Source organism: Nycticebus coucang, chromosome 2 (genome assembly GCF_027406575.1).
Source record: "Nycticebus coucang isolate mNycCou1 chromosome 2, mNycCou1.pri, whole genome shotgun sequence".
Lineage (NCBI taxonomy): Eukaryota > Metazoa > Chordata > Mammalia > Primates > Lorisidae > Nycticebus > Nycticebus coucang.
Genome location: NC_069781.1, coordinates 169,424,165 through 169,445,253, shown reverse-complemented (window position 1 = coordinate 169,445,253; position 21,089 = coordinate 169,424,165). Strand labels below are relative to the sequence as shown.

The 21,089-nt window shown below is 47.5% G+C and overlaps 1 protein-coding gene across 2 annotated transcripts in view; it reads right to left on the bottom strand.

Annotated features, from left to right (window-relative positions):
- ZFHX3 (zinc finger homeobox 3) overlaps nucleotides 1-18,596 on the bottom strand; it is a 255,481-nt gene extending 236,885 nt beyond the window's left edge. Inside the window, exon 1 of one of the 2 annotated variants that reach the window (XM_053605852.1) lies at nucleotides 18,473-18,596. The gene's annotated coding sequence lies outside the window, so the exon portion shown is untranslated. Of the gene's footprint in view, nucleotides 1-7,954; nucleotides 8,263-18,472 lie in introns of those variants that run through there. The other variant, XM_053605844.1, reaches the window with a different exon arrangement.
- Nucleotides 18,597-21,089: the final 2,493 nt, after the last annotated feature.

Sequence of the window (21,089 nt, the reverse complement as noted above, 5' to 3'; positions counted from 1 at the left end):
TTCCAGGGGTAGTGGCTGGAAGGAACATCCTTTTGCAAAATGGCTTCTCTCTAGGCTCAGAATTGGTAATAAGCTGGAAGGCAGAGGAGGGTGGATTGCCTGAGCTCACAAGTTCAAGACCAGCCTAAACCAGAGCCCTCACCTCTAAAAATAGCTGGGCATTGTGTATATATTAGCACATACAAGCCTGTAGTCCCAGATACTTGGGAGGCCGAAGAGCTCAAGAGTTTGAGATTACTGTGAGCTGTGATGCTATAGCACTCTATCAAGAGTGACAAAGTGAGATGGTCTCAAAAAAAAAAAAAAAAACTGGTAATAACTCTAAGGTATAAACAACGTGAAGAAATAAACATGATAATAATAAATGAAAAGTTATAATCGCTTCCTGATTGAAAGTGAATCAGAAAGGGATTATAGAAGTCTGAAGACTTGAGGGTCAAGGGTTGATATGATTTTTTCACATCTACGCAGCTCTGATTTTTTTCAAACTCGTGTGTAAAAATGGGGTTTAAATCTCAGAGCAACATAAACCAGAGCTCCCCAAAGGCAACAGGAGGCCTCTAATGGAGGGTCAGTGTGCGCCCAGTTCGCCATGCCTGAGCACACTGCAAGCGAAAGGAGCTGTGACCAAGCCTGCAGGTATACAGGACGGGGCCAGGGTGACAGACAGAGGAGGCAGAGACTGGAAGAGCAAAGCTGAATGAGAACAGCCCAGCCAGTCTGGGAGGCAGTGCAGGAAGGGTGGAGGGGAGGCCCATGATAATTAACTCTGCAAGTTGATAGTATTTGCATATAAATGCCTCCACAAATCACTACAAACAAGCCAGGACAAGTCAGGCCTATTAGCATATACAAGCCAGCCCCGGAAGGCCCCTCTAGGTGGGTCATTCAGTGGGCTGCTCACTTAGAGGGCCGCCTGCCAGCTTGGGGTAGGGGACGTGGAAGGAGGGCTGGGGGGCACAGGGGGATACTGTATCTATTTCAGACCCTTTCAGTCCTTGAAAAGGCTGCAGAGTTGGCTTTCTTTCCAGCCCGTAAGGGAAAAGGCAAAAGAAATGTTGCATCTTTTAGTTTATTGCTTCCAGGGGGGTAGGAAAAAGAAAGTTAGCAGAGGCTGGTGACAGGATCAGAAGAAATAAAAAGGAGATGTGGATGGGAATCGACATTTTTTATGGAGAGACTATTCAACATGCTAAGTCCTGGGATGCCCAGTTTTCTGGCTCATTTCAATCCTATTTCAAATGTAAGGGTCAAGGTTAGGGTTATGCCCATTTTGCAGATGAAAGGAGTGAGGCTCAGAGGTTCAATGATGGGTCCAAAGTCACCCACCTTGGGCAGGAGGAGAGCTGGGCCTCACCTCAAAGCCCTCAGCAGAGGAGTGAGGCCCACAGTGGCCGCCATTCCAAAGAGCAGGCCCTTCTCATTCACCTCTGCTTCTCCCACAACGCTGAGTGTGAACAGCAGATGCCTCTGCCAGGGATGATTCACAGGTGGTGCTCTGATCCTGAACTGTTGTACTTCGTAATTATTTCATCGCTTCACCCAGTGAAGAAGACCACACCTCCCTCCGGTTAGACACGTGGGAGTTTGCATCAGGATTTCTCCTGTCACTCAATTTCTCCACTGTCTAGAAAATTCTTAAAGGTTTTCCCAGTAAGGGCAAAATAAATTGACAGCCCTTTCCCAAAAGGCACAGAAGTTCTCTTCTTTCCCCAAAGATAGCTCTGGGTTTTAGACCTGTTGAAAGAAAAACCACTTTCAACTTCCTCTTTGCAAAAGGCCTGCAGAGATTGGGAGTGTGGGGGCCGCTACTATTTTCACTTTTGTCATTCTCTACCTGGAACTATGGTTTATGGTTTAAAAGTGGGTAAAGTACTATCTTATGAAAAAGTAGGCAACATGGGCCCAGGTCACACATGTTCACATACTCAAGATACACAGATGGAAGTCCTTACTAAGGCCTGTTCCTCAGCAATAGTTACACATCAGCTAATGTGACACCATCCAAGAATCTCACAGAATGGAGATGGTATTCAAAAATCAGTTGCTTTACAAGCACATTGACATCCATGGGCTGCTTCTAAACTGTTCAAAAGTTGACTTGACACTTTAACAACGACGCAGATATTCGGCAGAGAAATAACGGGGCTGTTATAAGGAGAGCAAAAAACCACTCTCTGGACCAGCCAAATGTCCATTAAGAACCACGGCCCTGAGCCAAAGAGCATTTTAGGAAGCAGGCTTGAGAGGGTGGAAGAGGCTTGCATTGTTTCTTGAGCAGTTAAGAAAAATTGTTCAAAAAAGAAAAAAGAAAAGTTGCTGAGAAGGAGAAAAAAGGCCCACATGTGTTCTTTAGCATATTTCCAGAACACAAAGACCTCAGGTAGAGAAGAGTCACCCAAAATAGGCTGCTCCGAGATGCAGAGTGAGAAGTTCATGTCCACACGTACACACTTTTCCTAGACTTACAGGAGTTTCGATGCTATGGAAAAGTGATTTTTAGATAGTGAAGGGAGACTTCCACATGTGAACAGGCACTCACATGCCTTTTGAGGCAGAACTGCAGGGCCAAAACCAAGTATCAAATTAAGCCCCTTGGTCTTTTTCCGCACTCAGCTCATCTGCCTCCTGCTTCTCCTCACTAAGGAGATTCAAATGAGAAGACAGCCAGCCAACCACCTCTGAACTGGACTTTTAATACTGAAATGTAGAGCCTCCGACAGAGAGGGGGACAGCGTATCTAACCCTAGCTCAAACAACACACTCAAAAGAATTCTCCTCCAGTCACAGTCCTGGATGGAGTCAGGGACCACCAAGAAACAAGCAAAATGGCTCTTTTGCCTCCTCCTTCCCCAAAAGACCCCCAAGCAATTTAGCCCTCCTTACCCACTAAGAAGCCTACACTTTGTCCCTTCCCAGAATGCAGGCCCCCATCATGCTTAACCACCCCAAATGGCTCCCAAATGCTCAGGCCTACTCAGTTAACACTTCCATACACACAAAGCAGGGGGTCTGAGCAGAAGCATGGGAGCAAGGATCTCACTCCCAGATCAAAGAAGTGTGGCCAAAATCACTTTCAGGACAGTGCCTAGCAGAGGATGAGAATTCCACTATCTTTTCACTAAGTCCAATGAAGTTGTTTTTCCCAGTTTCAGCCCAAATCTCCCTACAGATGACTGAAGATACTCCATAAATTCCTAACTCGTACCCGCAAAGACCCACTTAAAACTAAATTCAAAGCCAGGTGCAGGGACTCACACCTGTAATCCAAGCACTCTGGGAGTATGATATGAGGCAGGTGGAGTGATTGAGCTCAGGAGTTCAGAGACCAGCCTGAGCAAGGCTGTATCTATTAAAAATAGAAAACCTAGCTGGGGGGTTGTACTGGGGGCCTGTAGTCCCAGCTACTCAGGAGGCTGAAGCAGGAGGATCACCTGAGCCCAGGAGTTTGAGGTTGCTATAAGCTAAACTGACCCCATGACACTCTAGCCTTAGGGCATCAGAGTAAGACTCTGTCTCAAAAACAAACAAAACAAAACAAAAAAACCTAAATTCAAGATAATCATTAAAGAAAGCCTTTCAGGCCTTGATGTAATGATCCTTTTCTTCCCAGAAATCAAGCAGAACCAAAGCGGAGAGGGATCCCAGCCTTTGCCCCATCAAGGAATGGCTTTGCAAGAGAGTTTCGGTGGCTTCTGTCTCAAACCAGCGGCAGCCAGAGAGTAGTACATTTTTTGCTCACCTCATGCCTCCCTTCCCTGGAAGCTTTAGACCTGTGTCCAGGGAGGGGAAAGGATGGAAAAATCTTAGAGGCAGCACATATGTTAACAATGCAGTTCAAAGAAGGAGCAGTTGAACCACCTAACTGAGGTCTCCCCAGGACACAGCAGGCCAGCCAGGGCCCTCTGGAAAGGTGCACATCAAAACCCCCACACAGTAATCCTCATGTTGACAGGACTGCTGTGGTGACCCTCTGGTGGACAGGGAGAAGGGCTGGCCCAAAAGGCAGATAAAACCCAAGCATTTGGCCCTGTCTGGGGTTAAGACTAACAACACAAAAATCTTACTCTGAAATAGAGCTGAATTGACCACCTCGAAAACTTTCTACGTTCCTCCATTTTCATTTGTGCCCTTATTCTTGCAAAAGCAAGAAACTCTAGGAATTAAGGGTGAAAGAAAGGCAGAAACATCAAAGAAAAAAAAAACCCTCAATGTTAGAAGAAACCAGGGCACCTTCCTTGGGTAAAGAATTCTCTAGAAACACACCTGTCACTGCTCAACCACTGCCTTATCCTCACTCTCCTGACCCAAAGAATAAAAACCAGAAGAAAAAAAAACATTCCAGCTGTTTCCCTGCACAATGCCGCTGTCAATCGGCCCTAAGCCCTGCTTTGCCCCACTCCCCAGTTCCTGTCCACAGAAGAGTCATTTACCATATTAGCCCTCCCAAAAAAAAGCCTTCTAGCATCTGACTGTCACTTTGTACATGTTCAAAGAGATCAATCTGGCAGCCAACTTTAAATCATACAGAAAAGAAATCTGACAGTTGTTGATTTTGTAGTTTCTCTCCTTAATCTGGATTTTGAAAGTGACTTGCCAATGAGCCAAGATTTCTGCCTGGGTCTCTCCCTCGGGGCAGTTTGACTCAACCTTAGCTTCTGTGCAATTGTTTCTCAATTTGAGTGGCCTAAGGACACAGGACTCTGTGCTTTGGACAGAACAGGCACTGATTAAGACTGAATTGAGACTAGCTCCTACGAAGGAATTCCCTTGCCTGGATTCTATTAAAACTGGGTTCCCATTTCCCTGACCACAGTTTTTAACTCAGGCAGAGGGTAGTGATTCTGAGCTGTGCTGTGATTTCTAATAATAACCATTACAATCAAATTCTCACACCAGAGCCTTTGGATATCCCTATGAAGTTCACTGTAATGGAATCTGCCTTCCTGTTGTGTTTTTACAGTAACACCCCCATCCTGGTTAATTACACCAGCCTTGGGAACCAGAGGAGGCCAAGAGGCCCAAACATTGTAGAAATAGGGCAGGCTAACAGCAAGCAACCATTTTAACAACAAATGAAACTATAAACCACAACACATACTGTACTTCTTGAGGTCACTAATGTTCATGATCAGGTGCATTATCCCTGTAGCACCAGGGAGCGTGAGGTGGAGCTTGCACAAGTCTCTTTCCAGCGGAATCATTGTTACCTCTCTACCAGTTAAGGCCAAATCCTTTGAGTTAAGAAGCAAGCTAGTTACTCTTCAAAGGTGAGTTTCCTAAAGAGAGACCTTGCTTTCTTTCCCTTCAAGTAATTCAAGGGATTCCCTACACTTTTATAAAATGTTACTTAGTCACTGAAATATTTACTTTTTAAGATGAAACTGTTGCAACTCTGCGATTAAAAATACTTTCCTAGGTATGAGACTGCTCTGGACCCTCAAGTATTTCCAGGTTTTCACACTGATTCTTTGGAAGCCAAGAAAAGCCCCAACCTTTAAAAGATATACTAAAAAGGAACAACAGCAAACAGTGACAAGAAGGACATGATCCCTGTAACCAGAACTCAAGGAACTAAACTGAGTCACCACCAGCCACAGATAATACTTTTCTAGCATTTTGCAATCCCAGATTTATTCTAATGAACTAACCACCTCCGGGTTACCCAAGGTGAGCCAGGCCAGTCCTGCAGTATCTAGAAGTCATCATTAAAGTCATAATGATGAAAACTGAAATTTCGCTTATTTTAGCTCCTTGCCACTGTGCAGTCCAACTGGCACTGAGTTAACACAGCAGTTAGATCCAACCCCACGGCAGCAGGGAGGCAGGCACTTCATTGTCCTGTTGGGAGGGCACCGTTTTATTTGGGCCCTCTCCACCCTTCCTTACCATTCGTTTGTGCAAATAAAGGAGGGAAGGAAAGGAGCCAAAATTAAAATTTCAGGTGGTTGTGGAAGCAGCATGGATGTTTTATTCTGGAATAGTTAGCAAGTGTTTCTCAATAGCTCCCTGTCAATCAAAACTGTTGCCAGGAGAAATGGAAAATAGTAGCGTCTAGCCCATAGAAAGTGCAGCCATTTCAAAAAAAAAAGAGTTGGGAAAGGGAAGTGACCCATGTCATAAAGACAGATCTCCAAGTCACTTAATTCCTTGTGATTCCAAAAGGACTGTTTTTAAAGTGCAAAAGTGCTTGCTTCTGCCTCTGCTCCATGATGTTAAATAACATTTGTATAATTAAAGAGCCACGTGTGACCCCCAGCCCATTGTGAGAAGCATACAAAACTACACTGGAAACTAAATGCAGACAATCTCCTTAGTCCTGTAATTTAGGAAAGGGAGAGGGGGAAAGTTTCTCTTGGCCTTCTTAGCTACAAACCCTCTGAAAGAGGGCCTTCAGGGTCTCTGTGAAATAGAATGAACACAAATACAGGTAGGTACTGCTGTCCAAAGACCCCATTCCTAGAGCCCTTGGATTATTAAGAACCAAGGTCTCCTGACTTTTCTCACACCTCACTGTTCCCTAACTGTTTTTCATGTTTGGGTAACAGGATAGATTCAGAATCTCAGGCCGCCAGTGACTGTTCTGATAACAAGGAACAGATCCAGGTCCCCCGCTTTCTCTATCAGGTTACCCTGGAAGGTATATGTTTTCCTATCCAATATGGTCCCTGCCACAGCACTCAGGCCAGCCCAGCCTACCGGAGCTCATGATTTTCAGGGTTTCCCTGGAAACCTCTCCAGAAACCACAGCCATTAAAAGAACATGAAGGTTTGACACCTCCTGGATTTAGGAATGAGGGGACTCGAGGGGCCAACTCTACAAACCTGCACCTGCTGCTTGATGGCAAAGAAACGAAGTTCCTGCCACCAGGGTGAGCTTTAAATTATACTCTATTTATTTAGTGACTTATCTCCAAGGATCTCAAAGCATGGAATGAAATAAGATGACGTGTAACTTTCTATCCACCTTCAAGGCTTTGCTTAAGTTTGTTTCCCTTGTTGTGCCTTGATGCATTCCGCCAAGCAGGCCCCAGCCTGAAGAAGAGGCCTCCCCTCTGTGCCCAGGTGGGGCAATTTCTCCCCTCTGGGGTTATCTGTCAGTGGCATTTAGAGTCTTCAAGGCCTATTAAATGACACAAATAGAGGGTGGGGGAGGGGATGACCCTCCTGGATTCACCTGCTGGTGGATTCATTTAAACCAGTTTAACACATTGTGCACCACTGTGCCAGGCCATTCCCTCTGAGCATACACCATGCAAAGCTGTGGTATTTGCCCTTGAGGCATTTTCCTATGATACAGGTTATGTCCAAACCAGTAAGGACCATGTTCCAGAGAGTCCTTTCCCCTCTAAGCCCTACAATGATTACTTTGGGGGTTGTGTTTTTCCTTTGCTACTGACCTAACTTGGGGATTCCTCCTCCTTCCACAGGATAAAAATCTAAGTTCTCCCCTTCACACACCCCCAGAGAAATAAATGGTGTTCTGGTTTTTTTCTGAGTGCGGAATAAACTACAATTGGAGAGTGGACAAGATGATTCCTGAAGGTGCTCTCCAGCTGAAAAACTCTGATTCTCCCTTTAATTACTACACAATACGAGCATTCTTCACATTGTTTCCAGCTGACCAGAGACTCCTCTCTGACTGACAAGGGTGCATTTTTAGGCGGAGGAACCCAAACTTCTAAGTGATGCCGAGCGCAGCAGGCAGGAGGCGAAGGAGGGAAGGGAAAGGGACAGGAGGCAGCAAGCACTTGACTGTGCGCCCAGCAGAACTGAGGCGCTCTCACCCCAGGTAGGCTCCAACGAGAGATGAGTAGCTCAAGTGTATCCAGCCTGCCCTTCCCCCACACGCCCCAAGAGGATGGGAAGTTCAGCCAGGACTGGCAGCACCTGCCCGTGGCTCGGGGCGGCTGGCGAGCCGGGCGGGCTCGGCGGGGAGGGCGTCCGCACTCACCTGGCACACTCAGCCGCCGCGCACCTCCGGAGGGAGGCGGCACTCGCGGGTCCCGGGGCCGCGCCACCGCGGAGCACGACGAGGGGAAATTCCAGCCGCACCAGAGCCCCGAACTTACCCGCCCGCGGCGGCATGCTCCCCACCTCCCGCCGCCGCCCCCGGGACTCCAGGGTGGCTCTGGCTAGTACAGGGGGGGCCGGCGGCGGGGGAGCGCGGTGCATGGTGGCGGCGGGGCCGGCGGCTGGCCCGTCCCCGGAGGGAGGTCCCCGGGGCGCGGCGGGGATTCACCCACGGGGCGCGGCGCTCGTCCCCAGCCGGCCTGCCCGCCGCCGCCGCCGCCTCTCCGCCCGCCCGCCGGAATCGCTTTATGTAAATGAAGCTCAACTCGCAGTTTGCAGCGAGCACCTCCCGGGGAAGGGGGGCGGGCGGGGCGGGGGGCCTTCGGGGATCCACATTACACAGCAACAAAGCGGAAGGTTAATTTGAAACTCACAGCCCTGCCGCTCGGCTCCCCGGGCAAAGCCTGACATCTACAGTCGTGGCGGGCGCAGGCCGGGCGGCGGCGGCGCGGGGACCCGGGGACGCCCGGGGACGCGCTCGGCCCGCGGGCTCCAGGCACCGGCCCGGGGCAGGCCGCGCCGCACGCCGCCCGGGGCACCGGGGCCCTCGCAGCTCGGCCTGTGCCGCCCCGGGAACCGGCCCGGCGGGAACAAAGCCCGGTCCCTCCCAGAGGCGCTGACCCCTCGCTCATCAAAGGTCAGGGGCCGGCCTAGAAGCGGGCGAGAAGAAAGGGACGCGCCCTCCGGCCACCAAAAGGAGCCTGAGGCCTCCGAACCGGAGCCATCGCTCTCTGGGCCCCGTCCACGTCACAGCCAGGCCACTCCAGCACGAGGACGTGAGCCAATGTGGACAGGAATTTATTTGCAACACACACACACCCATCCTATTAACTGCTTTACAGAGCACTTCTGTTTTTCAGTTGCAGAAACTTAGGAAAACATGACCCGCTCTCCAGTGAGAGTTGAAGGACAGTTCTTGAGACAAGAGAAAGCAAAAAGAGATCCCTGGAGAGGAGAAAAGAAGAAAAAAGAAAAGGAGTCTCGGTTTGCGATTGAGCCTGCAATCTCTCCACAACTGAAGACTCGCCTTATAAAGCCACTCATTTCAGAGATGGCAAAGATCATGCCCAAAGCCATTGCTGGGCACTTTTCTATCTGCCAAGTTCACCTTTTCCATTCTGCTGTGCAAAGGCAGCGCCACAGAAATCTCACCGGAAGTCCTCCGTCCTCCCCGTCAGAATCCCACTCAGTCTGAATTTACCCCGATTCTCTCGGCACAGAAAGGCACCTGCTTTTAGCCTTTCTGAAAACCACCCACCCAGGCTGTCCTTACAGCCTGGAGAGTCTTTTTCCGACTGCACAATAATGAACCATGCAAGTGTTAGAAATATAATAAGCTCACGAGGCGAAGAGCCGTATGTATGGAATCGTATTAGCATTAAGCACACACTAACTCGGGGAAAAAAGGGAAGCTTAGCCGCTGAAATCCATTCATGTCCTCATGTAGAAGGCATTTTTTGCACAATATAATTTGGGTTCGAATTAATGTAAATATCTAACTGTTGGGGACAGACAACCCCTCTGCATTTTAGTCCAGAAAATAGACTCAAAAAAAAAAAAAACATTTTTTTTTTCTTACTACTAGAACTCTGGGAGAAAAAGACTGCCTCCAGGGAATCGTGTCTGATTAGGGACAAAGGAGGGCACAAGCCAAATTCAGTCACACGTGAGAGGGCAGAAGGCCGGTGGGGGTGTCGCGGAGCTAGCAAGTAGAGTGGAGGAGGATTTTGTAAACCAGTGTGGTCACTGCAGAAGTGTTTCTAACTGGCCCAAGAACAGGTGGTGTGTTCAAAACACACTGTTATTTATGTTAGCCACATACATTGAGAACACCTTAAAGAAAGCCAATTAATAATTTAATTGAAAAAGTGACCATGAATAATACATGAAGATGATGATGCTAACCAATAAGGCCAGGAACGGCCCGCAAGGTAGAGATGCCCCAGGAAATCCCTTCAGGGAAACGAAGATTCCTTACCTGGAAGCAACCCCCACAGCCTGCTGTCCGATAAATTAAAGACCACGAGAAAGTGGTGTACTCTCAGGAAATCTAACTTTGCTGTTTTGTCTTCCCCTTCATTAATAGGGGACAACCTCATAATCTGGTGACATCATGAACCTGCTGGTGGGGCCACAAATACCTTCCTTAAAATAAAACCTACAAAACCCAAAGAACAAGCTGTAATCTAGAAGGATGCAGCCATGCTGCACAGAAGGCCCTGAGGGGTGAGCTCTGCTACCTGGCATCGTCCCAAGCAGTCCACACTGCAACCCGCCTCCTGCACCTCAGAGGCCTGACAAGTGGAACTGAGAGTGACCCCAGGTCCCTTGTCTTTATCTTAATCCAGCACCAGCTACACACATAGTGAGGCCTAGTAAAACCTGCCTTTGTTCCAGGCAAAAATTTAACAGGTAATCCACAGGCAGGTAATCCATGGCCTCTGTACATTATGAATGTAAAGGACTGCAAAAGTTGGGGCGTTACCTCTACTAAAACTTATCTTCTTCATTACCAAGAACAATGCCTCCTCAGAGGTAATGTGCAACTTTGGCACTTACGTAACAAATCAAAGAGTTTCTCTGAAATACATGTCGTAAATTCTATCCGCCAGCTCTGCAAGGCCCGGCTCTTCGGAGAGCAGCTGCCTGATGTTAAACCCAAGGCCTACCCAGCAGTGACAGCCTGACAATCTCATCGCTCCATCCTGTACACTGTTGACAAATAAACCTTCTCCCAGAAATGGCAATTCTTTCCTTGCCGTTCTCCGTACCCAGCCTCGTCTCATCTGGAAAGCATAATTGGCAACAGCCACAAGGATAAATATTTAAAAATAAGTCAGGGAATGATAACCCCTTCCCCACTCCTTCCCTTCCCTCCTCTCCAAACCAGAGGCCTGCCCCCTAACGCTTAGCTGGCTGGTACATTACAACAATCCTACCCAGCCAAGCTTGCTTGTCTCTCCACATACACACACACTCTCTCTCTCTAATGCTGTATCCTTTCACTTTAGCAAAGGTAAATATGATCTCTGGGCTAAGATACAGCAGATGTCAGCATTCTGACTCCTAGCTAAACCTGGCCTCTCTTTTCACAGCGCAACTTGGTTTAGGGGATTTGTGTACTCTTCCAGATTCTTCTATTTTTATTAAATTATATATACACATTGATTTTAAAACAAGTGCTTAAATAACCTGGAGGCTTTCACAAAGAAAAAATCCAGAAGGCGGCAAGGACTGACAACAGAAAAAAAAAAAAAGTCCCTGAAATAAACAAGGAAACATTTGGAGCTGGATTTTGCTCCATGGCCTGAGTTCACCCCCAACATTTTGAGGCAGTTATATTTAGGGGCCTGGTACCTGCTGGGTGGCCAGCCCGTCCTGGGTATGGTACAGAATGCAGGCTTTCCTCAGAACAGTGCACACTTGCCTCCGTAAGCACTGGAGGCTGATGTGCCGAGGCCTACAACACAGATGTTTTGATTCACATTTCTCTGCCGAAACCTCTATCACTTACAGTGCTAATTCCATAGATTAATTTTTACCCCCCAATCATGGGTGGAACATTATCTACTTGACTGTCCCACCCTCCCCAGCTCAGAAGCTAAATCTACCAAGGACATAACACAAGAAAGACACAAATGAGTAATCGTTTTTTTTTTTGTTTTTTTTTTTTTAAAGCTGTGATTTGGAAGAGTTTTTCCAAATTAATTTTAAGTTACAAAGCCCCAAGTTTTAAGAGACCAAAAATAAAGAAGCTACTTTAAAACAGCTTTACAGGTTAGGTAAAGAGATCATTCTCTCTTTTTTTCTCTCTCTCTCTCTTTTTTAAACAAAAATATTATTCCTGAAAGGGCAAAGAGAATTTGCCATGCAAGACTTTTATACCCAGGGGGATTCTTACATTTGTGTTTCTAAACCTTGAAATTGAGAATTTTAATGAAAAGGCAGACAGATGCTTAAGGACAGCATCGCAATCTAGGTCCACACATTACAGGAGAGAGAGGCGCTTTGTTTGGGGCCAAGAAAAAAGGAGGTGGACGCCTCTATTTTGTTCCTAGGCCATCCCCACCGACTGACATATCCCTTTACACTCCATCTGATGCTAAGCACTGAATTCTTGGAGGGGAAGCAGGTTGGAGGGAGAAGAAAGGAAACAGGGAAGAAAAAGCGAAGGGAGATGGGATACTGCCTGTTTACATAAATCATAGTTTTTTAAAAAAAAAACAGTACAGTATCAATTCCATAATATGTACCAGGAGCTTTTCCACGTGTGAGTTAAAACAATCAATTAAACGCTCTATCAGAAGCACAACAACCAGGAGGGAGGTTTTCTTTTTTTAATGAAGAATTGCATTTAGTTTGCAATTCTCCCCCACCAAGCGATCACTTCTAAGTATGAGACACAAGGTAAGAAGACAAAAGATGACCCTTTTCAAGCCTTCCCCCCAATAATTCTAGAAGCCTATTTTCTTATCTTTTCATGTTAGTGAATTTTTGTTCACAACCTGTTCTAATAGGACTTCAGCCCCTACCCCCACCCCCCAGCTGAAATTTCACATATCCTCCAAGTCAGGCAGTGTTTTAGAATTCGGATTTCTATTGAGGCTGTTCCAATGGCCAGAGAGGCCTACGGTAAAATGTGCTTCATGCTGTTCCGTTTGTCTTTCTACAGACAAATAGAAACTGTGAAATTTAAAGAATGGATGAAAAAAAAAAATCTAAAACAAAGAGGTTAAAAAAAAATAGGACAAATGTTTTTGCTTTTGTGTCTCCCTGGAGCAATTGTTTGGGGGAGTCTGCGTTGACAATAACCATGAGAAGGCCATCTAAAGGCGATGCTCACACAAGGGGACTCCTTGCCTGCTGCCTTTGGTCTGGGAGAAAAAGTACCTTAGCTCCGTTCTCTAGGAACAAAAGGCCAGGGCCACGGAAGGGGGGAGAGGTTACAGGAGCTTTCACATGGAGCCAAGTGTCAATGCTGGTTCATTTTTCACCCGTCTTAGTTGGAAGGCAGCTCAGGGAACTTCCTAATGACTGCTTTTCCCTCTCTTCCCTATTATTTCTAAACCTAAAAGAACAAAACAATAATATTTTTTTTAACCTAAAACCCATCATCCTATTAAAGGAAAGCCTTTGGGGCCTACAAAGTCAGATTTTCCTCTTTCCTTTCCTCATTCTACTTTTTTTTTTTTTTTTTTGGAGGGGGTTGGGTTCCAATTGTAGATCATGGAAATAAGAGATACTGGACATTATAGTCATTTTTAGTAACACTAGAACAGCCTTTAGATCTACGAAAAGGCAGAAAACAGGGGGAAACACACACACAGAAAACCCAACAGGGATAGAAGGTGGTGGTGGGGAGGCTAGAGGGGCAAGGCCTTGAAACATTTTCTTTTTTTCACAGCATGAAGTCCACTAATGCTAGCTTCAAATTTGCAATTGAATCAAAGTCTCGGAGTCCTCATTACAAGGGTCTTTTTTTTGGGAGGGGGGAGGGTGGAATGGAGAAGTGGACAATAAGGATGTGTTAAATACACACATAGACAAGGTGTGGCAGGGACCAGAGAGGGGAGAGTGTTACAAAGAAAGGAAGCTGAGATGGATCTGTGGTGCCATGGAAATACTAGGGCAAGTGGATGTGGGAGTGTTTAACCAGATTGGAAGCTGGGAGCATCTTTCCCAGTGGGCAAGCCCTAGGACCCGGCAAAGACCTGCAACCCTCAGCCTTTGAACCCAGACCTGGTGGCTCAGGAGCGCATCCCCCTTCCCCAGGCAGCCAGGGCTCCCCCTGAAAGGCAAGGTGGGGGTAGGGAAGAGAGGGCCCAGCAAAGCAGCACAATAAACAACTCAAATATGAGCGGAAATGACATCAGCAAAGTGAAGGACCTGTTTACTGCAGATCAAAACAAAACAAACTTCCAAACCTTTTGTTTACACAAGATAACTCTATAAAAAGCCTTCCTAAAATGTCACCAGGGTGGACACATCAGCATCCCAGCAAGAAAATACATGACAGTTACCATGGGGGGGGGCAGGGGGTTGCTGAGGAGGAAGGGGCTAAAGATTGGGGGTGGGCGGATAAAACCAGAAGGGGTCAAAAACCCAGTTGCTCTTCCTCCCCTCTGCTGACCCTTAATATTTATTGGTGTTTATAATCTAAAAGCCAGGCTCTGTGTTTCAGTTAATACAAGGCCAGACAGCGTTGTCTAATGAGGCAGCATTACAATCAGCTTGTAATACTGAATTTTTAATGCTGCCAAGGATTCTGTTACATAATAATATGAAAAACAGAAGCTGAAAGTGGGCTCTCAGTGACAGGACCCAGCTCCCCTCCCCTCCACCCACCCCCACCTTCTGATTTGCAATCAACCTTCCAACCCTATACAGGAGGTCAGTATGGAAACCAAGAGGATTTCTTAGGAAATCCACACTTTTCATGATTATTATTATTAGACTCTCTGATCCAAAGTTACAGTTCAAGAGTTGGAATCCTAGCTTATCTGGGGTTAGAGGTCTGAAATGAAAATGAGGTGATTGAGGGGGGCAAAGAGACAAAGAATACAGGAGAGGAGAGGGGGTAGCTTATTTCAAGCAAACCAAGAAATTTTGGGGGGGGGGATCACAGAGGGAGAAAGAACGGGGGTGGGCAGGGAGGAGGGATTGAAGTCTGCCGACCATATTCACAGCTGCCGAACTCAGTTTACATTGGTGTAATTTAAAAGCATATATATAGCCGCTGTTGCTCCTCTCTGTAATACCCCAAGACTGTAAATCTATAACCACTGCAATGATTTAGTGATTAAAAACATGATAACATATTGTGTAACTGCAAACCACAGAACCCTTGCCAACTCTCCTCTAAGATAAAGGGGGGAAAAAAATACAGAAAATGTGTTGCTTGCAGCGATCTTCCTAAACCCAAAAGATTTTAATAAAACAACCTATACTGTAGACAAATCGGAAAAGGGTGAGTGGATTCAGTGTGAAGCCAGCAAAGGGGGGGGGGAGGCAGCTTTATGTGGGATTCTTTTCCTTGTACTAACAAATTACGACCTAAACACGCCTTTTCTTTTCTCTCTCTCCCCCCCACCTTTTTTTAATAGTTTGTAGTAACTGGAATAACTGGTCTTGTGCACTGTCTTGTATATTCAAAGCTGCTTTGTAATCGGATCTGGAGACCCAACCTTATTTGCCTGAACTCAATAGGGGTTTTTTTTTCCTCCCCCTCCTCCCCTGTTTTGTTTTGGATTTGGCATTGTGGATACAGTACATGCAGGCTCTGGGTGCCTTTAAGCCACAGAGCAAACACCTTGAAAGGGGGTGGCACAATTTGTAACATGGCAGGAGGAGCCTAAAATATACACAAAAAAATAAAAATAAAAGCAGCTGTAGGGGTTTTGGCCTCTGAGCAGCTGACCTGGCCTGGTTCTGCATATTCTTTTATTTCTCCATTGCAGGATTCCTGCACCTTGGGTTAGACTGGAACGCGACATGACCCTCAGGAGAAGACAGTCAGTCCCAGAGTCCGGGGAAAAAATGCTATTTAATTTGGGGGGGGGGGATACACATTGCATATGTATCTAGACTCTCCCAGTATAGATACCCACACAGTGTGTACACACACACAAATCTGTCGAGACTGCCAGGCCATGGGGCCAGCTCTATCCTAGCCCTGTCAGCCCACACCACTGAGAGCCTGAACTCTCCTTGTGGCCCCCAAAATCTTCATGCCTCCAACTCTATCCATAGGCACACGCATGCACAGATCAATGCTCCTCCAGAGACTTTATATGTTTTAAAAGTCCACAGATCTGAATCGTCTCCTCTCTGGACCAGAGCAGGGCAGTTTATTCAGAGAAATCAATAGGAAAAAGCATTTGCAAATATTTATATAAGCCCTATGCATTTCAGCATTAAGTAATTAAAAACTAAAACCCAAGGAGGGGGAAGGGAGGAGACATGCAGACAGAGGAAGGCTGCTGGCCTAAAGTGGGTTTTCCTGCCCACACCTCATCTTCCCAAACCACAATCCTTTCAAAACTGACTCGGTGTACACTTTGTGTGTGCACCATTTGCTAGACTATTTCAAAATCATCTCCAAATATGGATTCACCTACCAGCAAGCTTTCAAGACTGACTGTAAGTGTCTGTATTCTCTCTCTCACACACACACATACAGCAACTCTTACCTTTGACACTGCTTCAATCCCTAGCATACTTTCCCTCATATTCCTATCTTTAATTTACTTGCACCATTTAAAGAATCTAACATTATGAGAAGAGGGCCCCCCAAAGTAGTAATACAGTAAGGAAACGCCCAACCCCTAAGCCCTCAGAATACTTCCAACTCCTTCTAACCCACAAAATGCCTACACTTTGGGGGGGGGGGCATCAGTACCTGAGCCCCCACATATAAACATATTTTTTTAAAAACTTCAGTAAAATAAAGGAGTTTTTAAATGAGCCACTATGAACCCCATATTGTTCCGGAGAGCTGGGCAGTAAATTCTGGTTGTTCTGCCTTTAAATCCACTCTAAGAAGCGGAGCAAGGCAGTGGGGCACTCAAGCTGCAGATACTGTAGAAATTTACAGTAAATGTAGGTACAGGATGGCAGCACACTGCCCTATTGATTATGCAGATTGTGATCAATCCTCTGCTTTCTACTACTACCCAAGCCTCTTTCAGAGGACCTCCAAGTAAGTTGGTCTGTCACTAGCCATTCTCCCATAGTGGTGGGGGGGAAGTAATTTTTAAAAAATATAATAAATCCTCAATTGTCCCCCCTCAAACGGCGGTAGTCTTTTTCTTTAATTCCAAAGTGAATGTACGTTCTGTAATTTGCATGACAGCCCAGCGGATCACCCATGCGTATGTCATATTCTTCAAAGGTACTTAACAAACCCCCTTTTAAAAGTCACTAGAACTGGAGGCCAGAGAAAAGCAACCAGCCCCCTCCTTCCATATAGTCCTTAAAGATCGTTTCAATAATTGAGACCAATGAAAATTGTCATATTTACCCTACTTCAGAGCAACAAAGGGGAAAAGTTAAGTCTGGGTGATTTTTGAAAGCACTTGTAATCAAATTTGCCACAGTCGAAGAAATAGCACAACATTTTACAAAAGTCAGATTCCAAGCAACAGATTAATTCGCAAAGTAAAATATATACATATTTTTAATTTAATAATTCCATAAGAAGCCTGCTGAGTCCATACACAATTAAATATATACACTGCGTAAAATACACGTAGACCTTCTCTCCTACTCTCCAATAGATATGCAAAAAGATGTACACTATGATGCATAATGTAAAACTCGGGGACACGATTTTTGCATCTAGTGGAGCCGGGCAAGGGATGAGAGCAATCGAACATAAACAATCCCTGATTCGAGTGAGCAAAAAAAAAAAAAAAAGAAGAAGAAGAAGAAGAAAGAAAAAGAAAAAAAGAGGAAAAAAAAAAAAAGGAATCCTCCGATGTCTCTCAACTCAGCTGGTGGAGGAAGGCCGGCCAGGCTGGGTCTGACCCTGGCCCGCGGCGCAGCCCCAGCCCCCGGGAGCCCCTAGTGTCCAGGGCAGAGCCCCCTCTGGGCGCTCGCGGCGCTGCCAGTGGGACAGGGCGGAGGGCGCGCAGGTAGAGGATCCCGCGGCCGCCTCGCCCCCTCCCAAACCCCCGGGCTCCGGTCCGGCTCCCACGTCCCCGGCAAGTCCAGCCCCGGCGCGGAAGGCGCCCGCCCGCCCGGCCAGTGGTGGCGGCCGCGGCGGCAGCGGCATCCGCGATGACTGCTTCGGGCCGGGTGCGCGCCGCGCGGCAGCTCAGCCCGGGGCCCCGGCGCCGCTCGGGGTGGGGCAAAGTTGGGGGCCAGGGGCAGCGAGGGCGGGGGCGCCCGGCACCGCAGAGCCCCCCCCTCGCCGGCCGCCGCCTTTGTCTCGGTGCTGGGACCCCGGCCGCCCTCCCGCCCTCGGCCCGCGCCCCGGCCGGCCCTGCCCGGCGGCGCCTTCAAACTCGCCGAGCGGGCCTCGCCCCGGGCGCCTCCACCCTCCCGGGGGTCGCCGGCGGCCCGTGGCGGCGGCGCGGGGGCCGGGAGGAGGGGGCGGCCCGGGCTCGGCGGCGGCGGCGGCGGCGGCGGGAGGAGGAGGAAGAAGAGAAAGAGAAAGTTTGGCGCAGGGGGAAGGCGAGCGGGACGCAGCGAGCGAGCAGGGCGCGGGCGCGGGGAGCGCGGGCGGCGGCGGCCGGGCGCGGGAGCCGGGAGGGGGCAGGACGAGCCCCATGCAAAGCAGCCCGGGCGCCCCGAGGAGCCCCGCGTCCGGGCGGTGGCGGCAGGAGGAGGAGGAGGAGCAGGCGGCGGCGGCGGCGGCGGGAAAAAAAAAAAAAAAAAAGAGGGAAAAGTTGCCACTTACGCGGTTGCTTCTCCGGCGGCGGCGGCTGCAGCGGCGCTGCTGGCGACGGCGGCGGCGGCGGGAGCTGGCAGCGCTTTTAATCCCGAAAAGAGGCGCTCGGGCCGCGGAGCCCATCAAGGCAGCAGCGGCGGCTGGCGGGGGTCGGCGGCGGCGGAGGACGCGCTGCTGGCGGCGGCGGCGGCGGCGGCGGCGGAGCTGGAGCGCGCTCGGCGGAGCCCGGGGCGGGAGGCGGCCGCAGCCGGGGAGCCGGAGCCGCCGCCGCCGCTGCCGCCGAGCAGCATGGTTGGCGGGGAGTTTACAGCCCCCGGAGCGGGCAGGGGCCACGGAGGAGAAGCGGCGGCGGCGGCGGCAGCGGCTCTAGGCTGTAATTGGGATGCAAAGCAGGCGGCGGCGGCTGCGGCCGGGAGGAGGAGGAGGAGGAGGCGGCGGCGGTGGCGGCTGCAGCGGTCGGAGGGGACGCGCTGGAAGTGGGAGCTGATGAGTGAAAAGAAAAAAAAGTCTTTGGATCTTTATTCTGCTAATTAGTTTCCTGCAAAAAATGGCTGTGATTAATTCAGTGCGCATGTGCTTCATTACCCAGGCACGACGGGAAGGGCTAATTAGCCACCTTCTGGATCAATAAGATTCAGCAAAAAAGAAAAGGGGGAGGTGGAGGGAGGCAGAGGGGAGGAAGGGAGGAAAAAAAAAAAAAAACAGGGGAAAGTGATGAGCAGGGCACGGAGAGCAGGAAGAGAGGATGGGAGAAGAGGCTAGGAAGAGGGAGAGAGGCACCAAAAGTTTATGCATGTATTAAAAACACATACACACACACACACACACCCACGACGCACACACACGCGCGCACACACACACACACACACACACACCGAGAAGTGAAATGCAGAGAAGCAACAATAGAAACCTGGCTAAGAATTTTTTAAGATTTTTTTCTTTCCTCTTTATTTTCCTTTCTCTTTTCTTTCTTTCCTGTTCTTTATTTTTTCCCTTCTTTCTTTCTCTTGCACTTTTTTTTTTTAAGCAAATGCAGTGATGTTTAAGTTGAATAGGAAAAGAACATCTTCAAAGAAGGGGGGGTGGGAATAATGGAGTGGGACAGCTTAAAGCAAAGGTTTAAGAGAAAGAGCAGAGACTTAGAATAGAGGCCACTTTAAATTGCAAATCTGAGATTTTTTAACTGGCGGAAAATTACCTTTCCCCAAATCTGAGGACCAATGAAGAAAATATGGAGAAAACTTTAACACGTACCATAGACTAGACAAATATATATATGTGTGTGTTAATTTTATATTCTGAAATAAGACGCAATCAATCTCGGGTTCTTCAGAAGGAGAGGCTAGGAGAGGAGTGATGATTAGAAGAAATAAAAGAGGGAAAGTGAATCAGAACTGAAAGGGGTTAACTTTAGGAAGGAAGAGAAAAGGAAAAGTTGCACTTGGAAACTAGTCCAACTTTCTACCTGTCTGGACTTAAGAGAAAAGTAAAATCAATTTTCTTGTGTAAAACCTGGAAAGCAGATGTTTTCAAAACACAGGAAGCTATTTGGCCATCAAAAGCAGGGATGTAATAAAGGCAGTGAAAAATAATTTCAGGCTAAATTCATAAGATAAAAAGCCAATATATCTGAATATCGAGGAAAGGTCTAGAGTGTAGAAAGAGGGGAAATGACATACCCTTCCCTGATGCAAAAAAAAAAAAAAAATGTTTTAACAGCTACCTTCAAGAGTTTGGAGCAGAGTCACGAAGCCAAAGGGCTTGAAATGAGAGGATGGATTTCAGATAAAGACTAGGAGCGGTACATCCCACCAGAGCCCAAAAGAGATCCCTGGAATCAAAGACAGCAGCCAGGGACCCTGCTACTGTACCGATTCCCAGAACATCAAAGCCATCACTTAGGCTGGTGCACGGTACCTCCAAAAAGCAAGCAAACAAACGCAGGAAGAACAAGAGTCAGTCTCTCTCTCTCTCTTTCTCTCTCTCTCCCCCCTCCAAATCCTAGACTTAGCGTCACTGCTACTGCAATAGATTTTTTTTTAAATGACAAGTTGTATTTATGTAAGTTCTAAATATGAACTAGTACCATTGGAATTACAATGCCTGGAATAAAATAAAATGCAATCTGCACTTTAAGTGATCTGCAAACAAATGTAAAAACAACATTTATGTTTTGGAAGGCATTATTAGTAAAGCCTGTAACATCAGGTAGAGCGTGCTGAAACTTATTTTTCTTGGGAAAAAAATATGTGCCCTAGTCTATCAGGATTATTTATTTGAGGAGGAATTTGGGAATTAATCAGGAAATCTGTTTGATTAGAAAGTAATTCTTCATTTTGAGAGATTTTCCAGTGCTCTTAAGAGCATGCAGCGTCTTAGTCAAGACTAGAGGGAGAAAACCGGTTGAGGATTTTGCAGGGTTACCTCATCTAATCCTTCTGAATTCACTCTGAGAATAATGCTATTTTATTTAGGAAAAAAGAAAATACATTTAGAAAAATTGGGGGTTTCCTCTCTATGAGCCAAATCTGGGTTGCCATTCAAACTTTTCCTGGCTGCTTTTCCATGCGGGACAGCTGATCAATAAAGCCAAGTCCAGCTTGGCTTGCTACAGGTTTCACCAGTC